General features: G+C 43.8%; 1 long non-coding RNA gene across 2 annotated transcripts in view; it reads right to left on the bottom strand.

The window, feature by feature from the left end:
• LOC123386688 overlaps positions 1 to 16,293 on the bottom strand; it is a 56,806-nt gene extending 40,513 nt beyond the window's left edge. Inside the window, exon 1 of one of the 2 annotated variants that reach the window (XR_006600978.1) lies at positions 15,683 to 16,293. This is a non-coding gene — a long non-coding RNA (uncharacterized LOC123386688). Of the gene's footprint in view, positions 1 to 12,520; positions 13,135 to 15,682 lie in introns of those variants that run through there. The other variant, XR_006600979.1, reaches the window with a different exon arrangement.
• Positions 16,294 to 19,887: the final 3,594 nt, after the last annotated feature.

Below are 19,887 nucleotides of genomic sequence, written 5' to 3'. Positions count from 1 at the left end.
ACCTAAAACAATACAGAACCAGCTCAGCAGTTGAGTGGTAATTAGTGAGGAAAGTGATATAAGAAACCAGAAAGAAAGAAACCTGTTTCGTAAAGTGGCAAAAATCTGATACAACTGTTGCCTTCAATGGCAGACATTATGCCTACTTAAGCCTGTAGTCCAGGGGAAGTGGCTGGAAATAGAGTAATAGGATGTGTTGATTTTTCCCAGGTCAGGGACTAGGGTGAGATGAGACACGTAGGGCACCGAGTTAAGGAGGTAGGCACTTGTACAACTCTGTTCTTAGTGAGAATTATGAGAAAGAGAGGGGTTTAGGAAAGATTGGCTGGTTTGTAAACAGAAGTAAAAGAGGCTACAGAGTCCAGAAATAGTCGGTCTCAAGGGTTATAAAAGCCTACTCATTTTGGATCCCAAATGCTAACTATATTTGAGCAACAAAATCCCCTTCTGACTCAAGCCTACTAACAACGATCTGAGTAAGGATGTGACATTCCCATCCATGCCTATTGTTTTAGATAGTCTCAAGACAGTTACTCTCAACTCAACAGACAGAAGCATGAGAGAGGAAGCAAATACATAAATGAAGCTTGAGAAGCACGTATAGGAAAAAACTTTGGGTATGAACTTTTGCTCATGGGATTTCTGGGAAGCAAAGATTAGCACATTCTGAATTTTTAGGGAGTGATATTGCCAAAGAAAAATAAACCTAGATTTAAAAGGCTTTTCATAGTTAGAACCTTGAACCAACCTTTGAGTCTCCAAATTTGCACAAGTAGGAAGTGGGCTTCAGAAGCTGTGTAGCCCTCAGAAAGGACAGGCTCCTCCACACCCATCTCATGGGTTCATAGGTGGCCATGGAGGATAACAGCTAAGGAAGAACCTTCCAGAAAGCAGAGAGGACTACAGAAAACAAAGGACATGGAATTCCTCCCAGAGTGGAAAATCAGGCTACAATAAGAAGGGAGGAGCCAAGGTACTTACTCCTACTCCCAGGACTAGGTCACAGCACAATGCCTTCCCACTGGGCCTTCACCATTGTCAGGTATCCGCATTGCTGTGTGTCTCTGTCTTCCCTTTCCAACTGGGCACAGCTATTACTTTATCTCATCCTTGCCCGCCACTTTATATTGGGTATGAATGGGACGCGGAAGTTTGTCCCTTCAGTTCAGAGATCAATGGGCAATGAAGAAAACATCCCATCCTGATGGAGAAGGCCACACATTACCCAGAAATGCTGGATTTTTAGATAACTGCAGTAACTGCAAGGGGCATTGGGTTGTCTCTTTTGGGAAAGGAATGAGTGTGTTGTTTGTGTGGGAAGAAGGGTTAGTTGAGTGAGGCTATTTGCTAACCTAAGAGTGGACTGTGACAGAATCTGTATGCTCACCAAAACCACTTTCTCTTTTACCTGGAAATACAGCTAGACTGTGTTTCTTAACAACACTTGCAGTTAGATGAGGCCATGTGTCTGAGTTCTGGAAAATGGCACGGGCAGATGTGCAATGCCTTCAGGCCTCACACATTTAAAACCTCCAACAGAGAATCCCCCGTTTTTGTTTTCCATTTGCTGGTTAGAAGAGAAAGACTTTGGGGCTCTAAGGTATAGAAAAGCTACAAAATGAAAGAAGTTTGGGTCCCTAAACTTTCTACCAAACACCTGTAAGTGGGTTACAGGCAATGAGAAATAATCACTTATTGGATTAAATCAATAACATCCCATGGCTTATTTGTTACAGCAACTATCATTGTCCTCATACAACCTACCGTATAAGTTTGTTATCAGGATTGAATGAGTTAATGTGAAAAATGGGGCCTGGTGCCTAATATATGAAAAAGGGTGCTATGTAAGTGTTGCCTACTCTTATTTGCTTGAGAACAGGCAAAAAATCTGTCATGAACTCTTGCTTGGCAGAAAGCAACAGCAGCAATGGAAAACAACATAAACTCAGGATAATATTCCTAGCTTTAATTGAAAATCTTGGAGTCTATAAGAGCCAGACCCCTAATCCTGGGGCACACTCGGGAATTTATAATACCTCGTCTAATCCGCCCCCTGAGCCAACCCTAAATTCCATTCTTTAGTGCCATGTAAGTTTGAAAGCCAAAAAACTGTTTACTTTAGAATCTCTCAAACAAACTCAGGACAATGTGTGTTATGCAAATATTCAGGTAACTTTAAGAGCTTTGCTTCACATAACTAAAAGAAAGGTAGAGATGATCAGTACAATAGCTGGTCACTGGAGCAGAAAATGGAGATGCCTTTCTACCCAGCCAAGAACACAGCTGCAGAACTAGCTGAGTCTGGTCTAGCAATCTAAGATTAAAAAAAGAAAGAAAGGAAATAAAAAAGTGAGGCATGCCATAATTTCTTTGATCACCTTCTAAAGGGAAAGTCAATTACTGACACCTTTCACTTCCATCCTGAAACAAGTTTTTAAAAGCAAATCGTGCTATTTTATATCAGACTTTACAGCTTTGTAACATTCTGAGAAGTTTCCTTTCTGTTCAGTTTGACAAATACTTATTAAGGGTCTAGAATGTGTTTGACTGTTTTTAGCATACTTGGTTCTACAAAACACCATGATAATTACAGAATGTGTTCTTTTTGTATCCAAAATGCTTATGAGTATCATAAGGAATGCCATGGCATGTGAACTATCAACAAAAGCAAGACACTACTGACTTGGAAAATAAGAATAATGCTAAAGTCCTGTGCTGTTATCGATCAATGGCTAGGTTGGAGGTGAAAAATTTACTCTTGTTTTCAAGGTAGAAAAAGGAGGGTCAGCTCATACAGCTAAAATTATTTAAACAATCAGACCCAAGGGGTTGGCTTAAAAACTCCAAGCCTATGAAAGAACAAGATAGTTGTTAGCATCCAAGGCCTTCGGTAGGTCTTTGAGCTATTAGGTTTCAGAAATATAAATGATGTAGTCTTTTGCAACATAATGAATGAAAAGAATTATTAGCTTTGTCATATAAAGAACTCCTAATCAATAAGAAAATGCAAATATTCAGATGCCTGATGGCTCTTCATTTTGTCTCAGGTCCTGATCTCATGATTTGGTTTGTGACTTTGAGCCCCACATTGGGCTCTGAAAGCACAGAGCCTGCTTGGGATTCTCACTCTCCCCCTATCTCTATCCCTCCCCTGAGCATGCTCTCTCTGTGTCTCTCAAAATAAATAAATAAACTTAAAAAAAATGGGGGGTGCCTGGGTGGCTCAGTCAGTTAAGCTTGTGACTTCGGCTCAGATCATGATCTTGCAGTCTGTGAGTTCAAGCCCTACATTGGGCTCTGCACTGTGACAGCTCAGAGCCTACAGCCTGCTTCGAATTCTGTGTCTCCCTCTCTCTCTGCCCTTCCCCTGCTTGAGCTTTCTCTCTCTCTCTCTCTCTTTCTCTCAAAAATAAACATTTAAAAAATTATTTAAAAAAAAGAAAATGAGGGGCGCCTGGGTGGCGCAGTCGGTTAAGCGTCCGACTTCAGCCAGGTCACGATCTCGCGGTCCGTGAGTTCGAGCCCTGCGTCAGGCTCTGAGCTGATGGCTCAGAGCCTGGAGCCTGCTTCCGATTCTGTGTCTCCCTCTCTCTTTGCCCCTCCCCCGTTCATGCTCTGTCTCTCTCTCTGTCCCCAAAATAAATAAACGTTGGAAAAAAAAAAAAGAAAATGAAAATATTCTAAAAATATATAAAAGATACAGATGGTAAATTCACAAAGTAATTAGTATAATTAGCCAGTAAACATTTGAAAAACCTGACTTTACTGGTCGTCACATTAATATAAATTAAAATATCAAATATAATTTTTCTCCAAAGAAAAGGAAAAAATTAGAAGAGTAAAATAGTAATGTGAGAGAGCTCAGAAATGGGCAGTTTCATACATGCTGGGAGAACTAGAAATTGACGTAATATTTCTGGAGGTCAAAATGACTTTATAAGGCAAATAAACTTAAACTGTGTAAGACTTTTTTTTTTAGATATATTTTTTTAATTCCAGTGTAGTTAACATACAGTGTTACATTAATTTCAGGTGCACAATATAGTGACTCAGCAACTCCATATATTACTCAGTGCTCATCATAAGTGTACTCTTAATCCCCTTTACCTGTTTCAGCGATCTGCCCCATCTCCCCTCTGTTCTCTATGGTTCAGAGTCTGGGTTGTTTTTGTTTTATGTTTTTTTTTGTTTTTTTTTGTTTTTTTTGTGTTTTTGTTTTTGTTTTTGTTTTTGTTTTGAGAGAGAGAGAAAGCACAAATGGGGTAGGGGCAGAGAGAGAGGGATAGAGAATTCCAAGCAGGCTCCACACTGTCAATGCAGAGCCCGATGTGGGGCTTGAACCCGCAAACTGTGAGATCATGACCTGAGCCGAGATCAAGAGTGGGAGGCTTAACCGACTGAGCCAGCCAGGCGCCCCCAGAGTCTGTTTTTTTTTAATTTATGTTTTTAATATACCATTTCTTCATATAAGATTTTTTCCTAGGAAATAATCATAGGTATGAGAAAACTTCAGTTACGAAGAAGGTCATTGCAGAGTTATCATTGCAAACAACTGGAAATAAATTCAACATCCAACAAGATAAGATCAGTGAAATAAATGATGCTATGCCATTTTCTAGAGTACCATGTAACCATTCAAAATAGTGTTGTACAAGGATACATATTCACATATATTGTTAAGAGAGAGACAAAGCAGAGTACAAAGAAATACACACAGAAGCATCTGACTTGTGTATGTGCTTGTGGCTGTGTGTGTGTGTGTGTGCGTGCATGTGCGCACATGGGTGCACATGCACATGTGTTTCTAGCTGTATCTATAGCTCTATCTATATCTGTGTATCTATGATCTTTTTTAATTAAATTTTTTAAAATGCTTACTTATTTTTGAGAGAGAAAGAGAGAGAGAGAGAGCACAAGCAGGGGAGGGCAGAGAGAGAGGGAGGCACAGAATCTGAAGCAGGCTCCAGTCTCTGACCTATCAGCACAGAGCCTGATGCAGGGCTCAAACCCAGGAACTGCGAGATCATGACCGGAGCCAAAGTCAGACACTGAACCAACTGAGCCACCCAGGTGCCCCTCTATGATCATTTTTATATCCGTATTCAGAAGGATGTTTTCCCCAGAGTTAACTGGTCATCTCTGGGTGTTAGCATTTGCTTCACTGGCATTACTATACTTAATCTCACAACAACCATGAGTTAGGTTCTATTGTCTCCTGTTTTGCTGTGATGGAAACCAAGGCTTAGCGAGGTTTAGATGCTTCCCCAAGTTTCTTACTTACACAGCAAGTAAGGAACAGAGCTGACTCAAATTGTTTGACTTTAAAACCTGCACTGTGCTTTTATTAAGGACATTGCAGTGAGTTATCTGTGATGCTAAATTTACCCAATATAAATAGTAGTACTTTCTAAAAGATTAGGTCCTTCCTGCTTTTTTGAGATGAACATAACCATTCTTTAATGAAAAGATGAGATTGTAAACAGTAACTTTTATTCTTCAATGTCCTTAGTTAGGACATTAAAAAGTTAATAACCTGATATCAGTTCTCCCATTTTATTTGCACTGGTCCTAAAATGTAAACGTTAAGGAGCCGTGGATGATTGCAGGAGCAGCATCGGCAAATTTCATGAAACTACATGTAAAAATATGGTTATATGCGACAACATGCTTTCTTCTGGAGAAAGGCTCCATAGCTTCCTGATTCTCAAATCAGATTCTCAGATCAATCAGATTCCTGACTGAAGAGATTAAGAGCCTCTATTTGATTGTTTCTCCCTTTATTATCTAACACACACCTTCACTAGGCCATGGGATCCCATTCCCTCCCCTTTTTCTGAGACCATCCTTCATGGAGTATCTTTTCTCTCCCCTCCTCTTTATACCTTCAATCTCTTTCTCTATTCTGGTGCCTTCTTATTATCTTACAAATATGCCCTGGTTTTCTTAAATTAAAAAAAAAAAAATCTTCCCTCTCCCTTAAACTGTCATCTGTCTCTTCACTCATACAATGAGAACATACTAGGTATCTACTCTACTCTGTCAACCCCTAGAAACAGAGAGAAACAAGACAAAGTCTCTGTCCTTATAGAACTTCATTTTTGGAAGACAAGCAAGGAATACCTTATCAGTTAAGAATGCTTCCAGCTACAGGGACACCTGGGTGGCTCGGTCAGTTAAGCATCCAACTTTGGCTTGGGTCATGATTTCATGGTTCATGAGTTCGAGCCCCAAATCAGGCTGTCTGCTCTCAGCACAGAGAGCACTTTGGATCCCCCGTCCTACTCCCCCCACCCCGCCCTCTCCCTCTGTCTGTCTGTCTCTCTCTCTCTGTCTCATGTGTGCATGCACACACACACTCTCTCAAACACAAACAAACAATATTAACATTAAAAAAAAGAATGCTTTCAGCTACAAGAACTAGAACCTCATTAGCAATGGCTTAAACTCTTCTCAATAACACTAAGTCCAAAGGTAGGTGATGGCTGGCATCAGTTGCCATCAAAGCAACTGTACTTTTTTTTTAAATGTATTTCTGCTCTGGTGTCTTTAGCATGTTGACTTTTTGCCATTATGCTTGTCACTCATTGTCACAAGGTGGCCACAGCAGCTCCAGGATTCCACTTTCAGGGTGCAAAGAAGAAGGTAACAATAGAACAACAGAGGCTACTTCCTTTATGAGGAGAGAAAAAGCCTCCTCCCAAACATACCAGAAGAGTGACTTGCTTCCGTTTCATTTGTCAGGATGGAACAAGGAAAACAGGCATCTGGGATTCCTGCATCTGCTTGCAAACAGTAGGTAAGAAGGAGGCTGGGAATATCTGTGGGTTAGCCCAGTAACAATGTTCAAAACACATAATCAAACAAATAAATACAATAAACTCGAAAAGTAGCAAGGGTGTCACTTCCTACTCCTTAAGTATGGGTTGTGCATACTGACTTCCTTCCAAAGAGTACAGGATCAAATGGAGGAGGGAGGGGGGAGAGTAATTTTCTAGTGGAGAACCTAATAAACACTACCTCAGCCAGGTGATCAAGGTCAACACCAACAGTCATAAACCAAACCAGATCATAAATCATAAACCCTTGATACAATGTGATGAAAATGCTCTTTTACGTCTATACTCTTTCTCCCTCAAACCCGTAATAATCATGGAGTCCCCCAAACTCCAGGATAATCATGAGAAAAACATCAGACAAATCTCAGTTGAGAAACATTCTACATAAGAACTGACCTGTACTCAAAACTGTCAAGGTCATCAAAAAAACATCACAGCCAACAGGAGAACTCAATGCATGTACTGTGGTACCCTGGATGAGGATGGGACCCTGGATAGGATCCTGGGCTAAAACTAAAGAAATCTGAACAAAGTCTGGTTTGTTTCATATAATGCATCAATATAGGCTCATTAATCATGACAAATGCTCCACACTAATGTAAGATGTTAATAGTAAGGGATATTGGGAGTACAGGCAGGAGTGTATGGGAGTTTCCTATATGATCTTTGGGGGTGTTACTGTAAATCTAAAATTATTCTAAAAGAATAATTATTCTTAAAAAAAAATTTTTTTTTCAACGTTTATTTATTTTTGGGACAGAGAGAGACAGAGCATGAACGGGGGAGGGGCAGAGAGAGAGGGAGACACAGAATCAGAAACAGGCTCCAGGCTCTGAGCCATCAGCCCAGAGCCTGACGCGGGGCTCGAACTCACGGACCGCGAGATCGTGACCTGGCTGAAGTCGGACGCTTAACCGACTGCGCCACCCAGGCGCCCCAAGAATAATTATTCTTAATGAAATCTAAAATTATTCTAAAAATATAGCTTATTTAAAAGAATAATAGGTGCTATAAAGTAAATGAAATAGGGTAATGAGAGAGAAGGGTGGGAAGGGCTACTTTAGAGGGAATAGTCAAAGAAAATCTCTAAGGAGGTGACACTTATGCTGCCACCCAAATGCTTAAATAAGCTGGCCATGTAAGAGCTGGGTGAAGAGCATTTCAGGCAGAAGGAATGGCAAACGAAGGCCTGAAGGAGTTTAAGGGAGAAAGAAGGCTCATGGGGCTGAAGCAAAGCAAGTGAAAGGAAAAGGCAGGTGATGAGATTGGGAGATGGGCAATGCTGACGGAGCCTGGTCTGCAGACAGTAGCCAGCAAGGAGTGTGTGATGTCCACAGGTCGACCTCTGGATTTGACAGCATGTGGATATCAAGTAATATAACTGTATTAGTCTCCTATTGCTGCTGTAACAAACTGCCACAGATTTAGTGGCCTAAAATAACACAAATTTATTATCTTACAGTTCTGTAGGTCAGAAGTGTGACACGAATCTCATGGGCTAAAATCAAGGTGTCACAGGGCCACATTCCTTCCACGGGCTCTGTTGCCTTGCCTCTTCCAGCTTCTAGAGGCTGCTGGCATTTAGGGGCTTATGCCCTCTTCCTCCATCTTCAACCCCAGCAGTCACAGCCCTCCACCCTCTGCTCCCAGCATCTCCTCTCCTGAGAGTCTGCCTCACCTCTTTCACTTCAAAGAACTCTTGTGATTACATTGAGCCAAACCAGACAATCCAGGAGAATCTCCCCAACTCAAGATCCTTCCTCACTCAATCATTCCTGCAGCGTCCTCTTTGCCATTGCCATGTAAAGTCACATTCATGGGTTGCAAAAATTAGGATATAACATATCTGTGGACCATTATTCAGCCTATAATAACAACAATGACAACAGGACTACAGACATCAGATTGTGGACTCTTTTGTCAAGTTGAGGCATTAAAAAAAATCGCCATATACCAATTACAGTGGAAAATCATCCTCAGGTTTTAAACTGAGGAAAGGCATGATAATGGCCACCATTTTCTGTAGCGACTCCTTTGGGAGAATGCCGGGCCCCCTGAGAGATGCTGTCCTGTAGATTTCTGCCTCCCGTTGCCCCCCAGGCCGGCACACTTGAGCACAGCATAACCGCACAACCATGAGCAGTCACCTTGGATATAACCTCGTTTATGGTCTAAAAGTTTACTTTTAAAAACCCCTTACTATAGGAATCTCAAGCAAATACAAAAGTAGAAAGTATACTAAATCTCCATGTGCCCATCACCCAGCTCCAACAATTACCAATACCTATCATCTATATTCCCACCAACCTCCCTCCCCCACTGGGTTATTTGAAGCACATCAGACATCATTATTTCAATCATAAGTAAAAACTTTACCCTTGATATTGGGCAGAGTAAGGTTGTTTAGGGAAGAGGCAGTGGGAATGCAAAAGTGTGCAGGGCAGAGTGGAAGTACGGAGACCCGCTAGATGGCTTGGAGTAAGACAGTAGAAGTGGGAAAAAAAAGAGATATGGATACATTGGGGCTATACCGTGGAGGCAGAGCTAACAGTGATAGCCAGTGGATTGTACGTAGGCCATAAAGAAACCAGTCAAGATGGCACCTACAGAATGGCAAACAATGCTGTGACTTCACCAAATTCTATTTCCTCTTCTTCCTGGGCACCCAGCAAGACTACATTTCCCAGGCTCCCTTGCAGTTAAGTGGGGCCATGTGACCAAGACTGGGCTGATGAGACTTTGTCAGAAATAGCATCTGTTATTCCGGGGCCTCAGATCTCCCACACAACCCTCATGCCCCTGCTCCTCCTTTCTCTGCTGATCAGGGGCAGAGAGACCTAGGACTCTGAGGCTGAGGTGCTAAAAGAGTGCTTCCGAAACTACATGTGGTGAGGAGCTTTTCTTTTTAGTTCTAATCTATCATGGCCTGCTACTTTTATAAAATACAGTAAAAATAATCACTGAGAAAATTACATTTAAAAAAGACAAACTATAAGCCCAATTCTATTTTTTATTATTAGATTCAATAGACCTAAAATTATCCTGTCAAACTACTGTAATTTCTGAACACTCTCAGTTCCATAATTATCTTGGCACAAAATGGTGACAAAGAGTTCATGAACCCTCACTGGCCTATGGACCACATTCTGAGTAGCACCTTGCTAGAAGACGGCAGAGCCAGGTAGAAGAAACCTGGGTCCTGACTGGCCGTGTGGAGCGCAAGCATCCCCTCCCCCAACACTCCTTCCCCAGCCAACATACACTGGACTCTGACACGAGTAAGAAATAAACCTTTGTTGTCTCAGGCCACTGAGAGTTTGGAGGTGTTCGTTAAGACAGCTAGCACATCCCAACTAATACATAGGGTTTTGGTCTGAGCAGCTGGCCAGATGCTAATAATTGAGATGGGAAGACTGAAAAAAGTCTTCCCCTCTCTCTCTCTCTCTCTCTCTCTCTCTCTCTCTCTCTCCTTCCCTCCCTCCCTCCCTCTTCTTCCTTTCAAGCCAAACTGCCTGGAAGTATAATTTAACCTTACTAAACACTTTCTTAACTTCCTATGATTTGTTTTCCACCCTTATGGTGCTCCTGAAATCGCTATGCTCAGGGTGAGATACACTGAGCCCCAACCAGGTACCAGTTCAAAAGTCACCTCCTCTGTAAACACTTTGCTGATTCCCTCAAGAAAGGTTAGTTGTCATTTCTGTGTGAATCCTATCCACCTACACACCACTGAGCCTTATGAGGCCTTGAGGATGTATTCCCTTTCTTTATACCACCCCAACCCCTAACACCTAACTGGGGCTTGTCCGGGATCCTTCCTAATAAGTGTTGCTAACAGACTCAGCCACTATGCACTTCCTTACGAAGCCCAGGTTTAACGCGTAGTAACCTCCAGGTAAAGTTCTAAATTTTAGCCAGAATCCTTCAAGCACTTCACTGCTTTTCCTGTGGAGAGCTATCAGGGGAAAGGTAGCAAAGAATATTTTGTCGGTTCCTTCTTTCGCTTGTTACAGTATTGTTGTATTTAAAAAGATACCATCCTGGGGCGCCTAGGTGGCTCAGTCAGTTAAGCATCTGACTTCAGCTCAGGTCATGATCTCGTGGTTCGTGGGTTCGAGCGTCAGGCGGGCTCTCTGCTGTCAGCGCGGAGCCCTCTTGTGATCCTCTGTCCCCGTCTCTCTCTGCCCCTCCCCGCTTGCGCGCTCTCTCTCTCTCTCTCTCTCTCAAAATAAATAAATAAACTTAAAGAAAAAAAAGGTATCATCCTTCAAAGGAGTGTAAAACAAGATCATGTTAATTGACCTCAAGCCCAGTCAGCAACCAGACTGAAATTCTTTTTTTAAAAAAGGCGAATCTTCAAGGCTGCTGTTTGTTCACTCAGCAAATCTTCATTAAGCATCTACTCTATGCTGGCACGGAGTTAGATGCTGAGGATAGAGCAAGAAGCAAAATAGGTAACATCCCTGCTTCTGTTAGCTTCCTAGGGCTCTGTAACAAAGCACTGCACACATGGTGTGGCTTACAACAAACATTTTTTTCTCTCACAGTTCTAGAGCCTTTAAGTCTGAAATCACAGTGTTGGTAGGGCCACACGTGCTCAGAAACCATAGGGGAGAATCCTTCCTTGCCTTTTCCTAACTTCTGGTGATATGCCGGCACTCGGCTTGCAGCTGGACCCTGATCTCTGCCTCCATCCTCGCATGGCATTCTCCCTGTGTGCCTCTGTTTCTGTGTCTCTTCTTTTTATATAAAAAGACACCAGCCATCTTGGGGCAGTGACCCACCCTACTCCAGTATGGCCTCTTTTTAACTAATCATACCAATAACAACCCTATTTCCAAATAAGGTTATATTCTGAGGCACCAGAAGTTTACAACTTCAACGTATCTTTTTGAGGGGACACAATTCAACCTACAACACTGTTTTTGTGTTTTGGGTTTTTCTTTTTTAGTTTGTTTATTTTGAGAGAGAGAGAGAGAGATCATGCACGCAAGCAGAGGAAGGGCAGGGAAAGAGGGAGAAAGAGAGTATCTGCACTAATAGTGGGGAGCCTGCGTGGGGCTTGAACTCTCGAACCGTGAGATCATGACCCGAGCCGAAACCAAGAGTTGGTTGCTTAACGAACTGAGCCACGTGGGCGCCCCTAAAACACTGCATTTATAGAGTTTATAGCTTAGGAAGGAGCCATAACTCAACATGAAAATGCCATTTGTGGTAAATGCTCTAATGGTAACAAGAACCGGGAAGACATTATAACAAGAAAACCTAAGCTAAGGTAGTAGTCAGGAGGAGATAGTCAGGAAAGAAGGAGGGAGTCAGGAAAAGTTTCTCTGGGGAGGAGAAACTTAAAGTGAGGCCTGAAGAATTTTCAAGCTGGGAGCATTCCTGGGCATGGAATGACAAATAGGGAGCCCCAGGCTGAGGAGAAATTTGACGAGGGACACATAAAAGACCCTCCAAAAAGGACAGCTAGAGAAAACTTGAGACGAAATAAAATCTCTCTCGTTTCATTCACTTCAGTAATCTGAATGGCCCCAACAGGTTGTGTGCATAGGAAATTCAGTTACTCCACTGAGTCTACGAAAGAAGGAAGATCTGTCCTATCATCAGGTTCCCCGACTATTTTAGTGATTGTTTTGCTTAGTCTTTTCAAGACCGTGTTGAGTGAGCCAAATTTCACTTACCGTCGTCTCCCTTTCGTCTCCCTTTGGGAGCTGGCTGAGGCCGCCGGGTGTTTTGTCTGACCAGGCAAATGTGATAGAGTCACTTCCAGTTTGAAATGTTTGAGAGAAACATATCATATTTACAAGATTTCTGGATTAGCGAACATCGATTTGAGGGTACGATTTCAGTCAGTTGCCGCTGGAATCATTGTGAGTTTTCAGCAAAACACTGTTTAGTGAGCAAACCTCTGAAAGTATGCTTTTATACTTTCCACTCACCCCCCAGAAAGTCTCCAAAACCCAGCTATCCTAAAGGGAGTTAAGACTTCCTGAAGCAGTAGACAAAGAATTGAGTGTTAGCTTCTTGGCCAGGTTTGGATTACCTCCGAAGGCAACTGGGCCATCGTACGTGGCATATATTTTTAGAGTTAGATGGGGAGAAGGGGAGGGCCTGTTGTCCCGGGAAAGGCTGTGCTGTGGCTGGGTGTGGTAGGAAGTCACCCTCCCTCTTTGGGGACAAAGTGTCCCACCCTAAGCCGGATTGTGACATATCACAGCTCAGCCTCCCAATTTCACCCACTGGCCTCTTTCCCATATCATCCAAGGTCAGAGAGACCCAAACCAACAAAGGTGATTCCACAGCCCACAGGAAGCTGAAGCTGTGAGAATAAGGATGTGCCACACCGTGCACGTCCCCAAGGAACTGTCTGTGCACCGGGCCAGGGCTGCTTCCGGGCCGGCGTCCAGGTCTACTGCTGAGGGCCAGGTGGTGTTGGAGTTGACCCATTACCCCTCCTCCATCACATTTTCCAGGAAGGGGTGGGTAGGGACTGGTGGTAGGTGGGGACATTGTCGGCAATGAATGTTGGTGTTTTTTGAGTGGGAGCCAAAGCATTGTGTGTTTCTGGGGGTCTGGCAGACTGCCTCCATTGAGGGAGACACACATGACAAGATCGCCACCTCGGCCTCTAGCAGATTTGTTTGAACTTTGCAGGGTAAGACGGACACTGGGGTGAGTTCCATCCTGAGGGTCAAGCCTTTCTCCCCCTTCAATCTTCAAGCAAATGGAGGAAAGGGGCTGGATGATGGGCTTGATGAGGTGGGAGGGTGCTGTTTACTACCAGCCCTGTCAATTGTTTCCAGGGGTTAGATATTGACAAAGAGTTCTTCTCCTTCTATTGCCCTGTACGTGATTCTAGATCTTAGCTGAAGCAAGTGGGCATTAATAGTGGTCCAGGGCCACCTGAGTGTCTCAGTTGGTTAAGCGTCCAACTTCGGCTCAGGTCATGATCTCACAGTTCATGGGTTCAAGCCCCACATCGGGCTCTCTGCTGACAGCTCAGAGGCTGGAGCCTGCTTCGGATTCTGTGTCTCCCTCTCTCTCTGCCCCTCCCCTGCACTCGCTTGCTCTCTCTCTCTCTCTCTCTCTCTCTCTCTCTCAAAATAAGTAAACATCAAAAATATATTTTTTAAATAATGGTCATCCAGCCCACAGCCAGGGTAGCATAATCAAGCTGTGTTGAGTTCCTAATTGTTTGTCAAACCACTTTCCCACTGTGATTAGACTTCTTTCTCACATAGACTTCAGTGGCCTAAGAATAACTCAGGAGAACAAAAGCAGGAGAAGAATGTCAAAGTCCAGAATGGCCAGCTTCTAGCAACTCTCCTGGATCTTTTCTTTTTTATTTTTTTTTAAGTGTATTTATTTATTTTGAGAGAGAGAGAGAGAGAGAGAGAGAGAGAGCGAGCATGCACGCACATGCACCCAGTGGAGGAGGGGCAGAGAGAAGGAGAGGCTAAATCCCAAGCGGGTTCCACGCTGTCAGTGCAGAGCCCGATGCAGGACGCAAACTCAGGGACAGTGAGATAATGACCTGAGCCAAGACTAAGAGTCAGACGCTTAACCCACTAAGCCACCCAGGCGCCCCTCTAGGAAATTTTCTACCAGAAGTGGGTCTTGCCAGCACAGAATGTTCTTCAGGAGCTAGGTTGCTGTGGGATTTGGTTGGCCCCTTCTACACGCTGCCTGATCACAGCTTGTTTGCATTTGGAAGCTTCAATGCTGCAGGCTGTTGCCCACCTGATGTACATCACAGGGGCTACTACTGCCACCAGGCCTGGCATTTGTTACAAATTTGAGGCTTGTGGTCTTTGAAGCCAGACAATCATTTGGGAGACTGAATATTCATGGAGTGGAGGTGGGGTTTGGTGAGGGAGGCTGATGACATAGTACAAGCCCCAGAGGAGACCGTCCCTGCTCTGAACTCCCGGTCTGAGCATAGCCTACAACCCTATCAGTCAGAATTTCAGAGAGTCCTTCAGAGGTTGCCAGATGTAACAAATAAAAATATAGGACATCCCAGTAAATTTGAATTACAAACAGGCAACGAACACGTTTTCAATATAAGTATGGCCCAAATATCACATGGGATATACTTACACTTAAAAAAGTATTTGTCCTTTATCTGAAATTCAAATTGAACAGGGCACCCTTATTTTCTCTGAAAACCCTAACCCAGGTGCAGGATGCCTCCAGAAGCTTCTACGAAAGGCGGAAGTGAAAGGAAACTCTGTGAATGCTGGCTTTTTAAAAATTTGATAATTAGCCTTTAGAGGCTAAAATTAACCAGCTTAGAGGCTGTTGTCAGACTCCAGCAGTGTTTGCTTATGGGATGAACAACTTCATGCAGAGAACTGAATGGCCAGTTATCACCAACGCAGCCAAAGGGACTGTCACAGAAAAAGAAATGTTGTTGCCCTTGTAGAAAAGTTAAACCTTCAGGTGTTTTAGCTTTATCTCAATGGCTGGCTGAGGCCTTGGCAAGGAACTGCCTCAGCCCACGCCCTGGGGCACCTGGGCTTGTTTTCTCTTTTTTTCTTTGCCCTCTTGGCCTCTGGCTGTGAGGAAGGCAAGCCCTTGGGTGTCTCTCCTCATTCCTCCATGTACAGTATTTCCCTAACCCTGGTTACCCGAGAATCTGAACCATTACTTGGCCGGAAAAGTAATTTAAGTTTTGTACCGAGGTGAAATTCACATAACATTAACCACTTTAAAGTGTATGACTCCACAACATTTAGTACCTTCACAATACTGTGCAACCGCCCACCTCCATCCGGTCCCAAAACATTTTCATCACCCCAAAAGAAAACCCCGTCCCCATTAAGGAATCTCCAGCGACTTACTTCTGGTTTCTTCGAAAAACAGAGTGCTTCCCGCTGCGAGGCTGGAGTAAGGGAATGAGAGAAAAGGAGGCAGCACAGCACGGCTGTTAGGAGCCTAATCACACACCTTTAATTGGTTTGTAAAATGGAAGATTTCACAGTTAAAGGGCCCCAGAAAGACAGGTGTGAGAGCAAGTGAGGCTGTGGTTGACAGGAGAGGGTGTGATGCAGGGCAGGGCTTCCCAGGGAGAGTTTGGAGAAGTTGCCAGCTGTGAAACAATGGGAAGGGAGCCTTCCGGCAAGAAAGGGTGTGAAAGGTATAAATCTGCTCACGGACCACATTCTTGGGGGATAGAGTAAGGGAAGGGGCACCACAAAGGTGTAGAAATGGGCCTGACTTTCCGGGTTCCGCGGGAGTAAATGACTCACTTTGGGGAGGTGCCGGGCCTTCCCTTGGACCGTCAGTACTTTGACGTTTCCTGATTTACAGAAGTTGGTTCCTTCTTGAAGGAACCCTTGACTGTCTCCTCTCCAGAGGGACCAGCCCTCCCTATTATATATAAAATCTGGTGCAATGGCATTTTTGGAGCCAGCTGCTACTTCCTGCAGTGACTTGCGGCAGTTTTATTATCCAGATGCTTCCAGTTTCCTTTATTCTTTTGCTGCCAACAGGGGTCCCCAGCTTACTGCAAAGTCAGAAGCTTCCTCGCTTTGAACAGAGCTGCAAGGGGAGCCCTTTGTTCAAGATTTAGCTCAGGTATTGAGCAAATGCCCCTTTTGTTAAGGGAGGCAAGAAAAAGAACCAACCGATCTCCCAAAAGGGAGATCTTCTGAGACAGTTCAAGCCACCAGGGTGCACAGAGTGGGAAGTCCATCCACTCAGCAAACACCTGTCGAGTGCATGTTTGCATAAGGCACTGGAGGAGAGGAACGAACGCAAGGGAACGGTGTTGCATTCTTAGGTGTTAGGTGTCGCATTCTGTGTACCAGGCACCGTTCTGAGTGCCTCACTGATATTCACTCACTGAAGTACAACAATCCTGTGATTATTGACACGAAAATGAGCTCGTCTCAGGGTGGGGGTTGTCCTCAGTGTGGTTCACCCTATGTCCAGGCCTTAACCACCACCCCAGCCACCAAGAGGAATTCAAACCCCCTCCTCTCCCATCTGAGGTAATTACAGGACCCAAAGAAGTTGCAATAATGACAGCAGAGAAGTGGAGGAACAGAATACTCCCACCCTTGTGTGCACAGAGCTTGCCCTACAAATATCTTTACCCCGTCCCCTTGCCCCTGTGTCCGTGGAGTTGAAACAGTTGCCCACTCTGTACAACCTATGGACACTTTGCTCAGGTATCAGAGAAGTAACAATATTCAAATAGATGCCCTAGATAACTGAACCAGGAGAATCTCTGGCCCACTCTGCAAGGTAACCAATCATTCATCCTGGGTTTGGGGAATGAGAGATGTAATTATACTTTGAAATTAAGAACTAAAGGAGAATTTAGTAGTAAATTGAGAATAGAGAGCTCAATTGAATTGGGCCACTTATTTCTAATAATTTATTAAACGTATAACAAGTTGAGGGGCGCCTGGGTGGCTCGCTCGGCTAGCATCCAACTTCGACTCAGGTCATGATCCCACAGTTTAGTTCCTGAGCTCAAGCCCCACGTCGAGCTCTGTGCTGACAGCAAAGAGTCTGGAGCCTACTTTGGATTCTGTGTCTCCCTCTCTCTCTGTCCCTCCCTCGCTCGTGCTCTCTCTCTCTCTCAAAAACAAATAAACATTCACAAAATTTTCAATGTATATAACAAGTTGATTTTATGCCCTTATACAATTTCTTTCATACTAACATCCATAAATTAGGAAAAACTCTTTATTGTGCCCAGTAGTGCAGATCAAGAAATATAGTCCCTATGTGTTGCCTTCCACACTGTATTTAAGCAGAAATGTGACTTCTCAAAACTACATTCCAACTGAAATTAAGTCTCACTTTCAAATGTACTCTTGAATGCTGCATAGTCTTACCTTGTTTTCCTACCTCGGATCAGGGTATAGATGCTGTGTGTGTGTGTGTGTGTGTGTGTGTGTGTGTATGAAAGAGAGACAGAGAGAGAGAGACAGAGAGAGAGAGAGAGAGATTGAAGTCTTTCAAGGAAGGGTTAAAGAATCTGTGCAAATCAGCTTCTTTCTCATGGTGGACACTTAGAATCACAGTGCTTAGAAGAAGTGGGATAATGAGGGAGTTGCTGGTTGTGGAATTGCTTCCCTGGGAAGCTTCAGGAAGGGTGAAGAGACTAATTGGCTGGTCTGGCAAACAATTCAAGATGAGTCCAAAAGGAGGAGCCAGCTGCTGTTAGGAAGTGAATGGAAATTCATCTTCCCACTGGCCCTTCAGTGGTGGGTACGCAGATGTGAAGAGCAGAGCGCTTAGGGAGAGAGCAAAGGCCCTTCTCTAAATCACCTGCCAAGAGGAAAGCAAAGAGGATTTGTCATTGCCTCCGGGGAACAGCCTTTGCTGTCATTTCAAGATCACCTAAGGAGTTTGCCTACATTGCAAGCCTGTTAGCATGAGCTTAATGGCTTCAAGGGAGTCTCCAGGCAGCATAACTACGGAAGGGTTACGAGTGAGGCTTTAGTGGCAGCAAAATAGATGGATGTAATTAGTTTAAAATACTGGACACGGGGGACGCCTGGGTGGCTCAGTCAGCTAAGCATCCAACTCTTGATTTCAGCTCAGGTCATGATCTCACGGTTAGTGAGTTCGAGCCCCACGTTGGGCTCTGTGCTGACAGTGTGGAGCCTGCTTGGGATCTCTCTCCCTCTCTCCCTGCCCCTCCCCCACCTGTGCTCTCCCAAAATAAATAAATAAAAACTTTTTTAAAAATTAAAAAAAATACTGGACATGGGCACCCTCTAATGTGGGGTGACCTAGGGTAGTTACACAGGTCGTGCACTACAGAACACTAGGGGGCACCGTTGACATGGAACCGGCATTCCCTAAGACACCCCACCCCACCCCAATCCTGCCTGCTGCAGCTCACAGTCTACACGATTCCCCGTGGCAGTCCTACTCTTGACTGCTTGGAAGCTGAGTCTCTTATTCGATTTCATTCTACCTGCTCAAAGTGGCTCTTCTAGTTTCCAACCAGGAAGCATTTTCAGGGGCAATGCTCTCCGTATCCTCGTTTCCTCAAGGGACTGACTGGTAGTGTATGTTTCTCCAACATATTCACCTCCAGCAAAGAAATCTCACAGATTCAGATTAACTTGAGAGCGGATAGAAAATAAGGAAGAAGGCAATAGAAGTTAACCAAAAAACATCTGAGTACTTAAAATGACATGTAATATCTTTATGCTTGAGTACATAAAGGGAATTAATTAGGACAGGGCTATAATTTTTTTTGAAAGTTTAAATAGTTTAAATGATATTGAGAATTTACTATGTTGCTTAACAAGAAGTCTTGTGGTAGGGCAGAAGCGAAGTTAATTTAATGCTTCAACAATGTCTAGAAAGACTTGGGTTTTTTACAACCATCCCACACCATTCTCACTTGGAAGGTCAGCTTTGTCCCTCTGGCTACCTTACCTCATGGTAACAAGATGGCATTCATGGTTCCAGACATTCTGCACAAACCCCACATCGTCTTTTGGACAGAGTCATTTCCTGTGTGTGTGCAGGTGTGTGTGTGCGTGTGTGTAGGTACACGTGTGTCTTTTATCAGAGCGGAAAAGCTTAGTCAGAAGCACTCCATATTAGAATACAAGTCAAGCTGCTAAAACAGAAAGTCTCAAAAATATGATGGTTTGAATAAGAGAGAAGCGTGTTTATCTCTCATGTACCAATCCCAATACGAGTAAGTCTGTCTTATTACTCTTGAAGTCACGCTGTGTCTTCAAGTTGAATCACCAATATCACCTCCCAGTCTGCGGGAAGTGGAAAGGAGAAAAAGTGAAGCACAGCAATCCCCTTTTAAACACACGATCCGGAAATGAGACTCAACACTTCTTCTCATATCCCCTTGGCCAAAACAGCCACATGGCCATACCCTGCAGCAAGGGAGGCTGAGCAGTATGGTTTTGTGGATGGGCATGTGCCTAGCTCACACTGAAGGGGTGTTACTACTAAAAAGGAAAAATGAATAAGGGCAGGTAATCGATATTCTCTGCCCCATTCCCCTCATGGATTTCTGCTCATGTCTCATTGACCAGAATTACTTCACATG

This window comes from Felis catus, chromosome B4 (genome assembly GCF_018350175.1).
Source record: "Felis catus isolate Fca126 chromosome B4, F.catus_Fca126_mat1.0, whole genome shotgun sequence".
Taxonomy (NCBI): domain Eukaryota; kingdom Metazoa; phylum Chordata; class Mammalia; order Carnivora; family Felidae; genus Felis; species Felis catus.
Note: the sequence above shows the minus strand (reverse complement) of the source record. Positions and strands in the feature narration are given on the sequence as shown.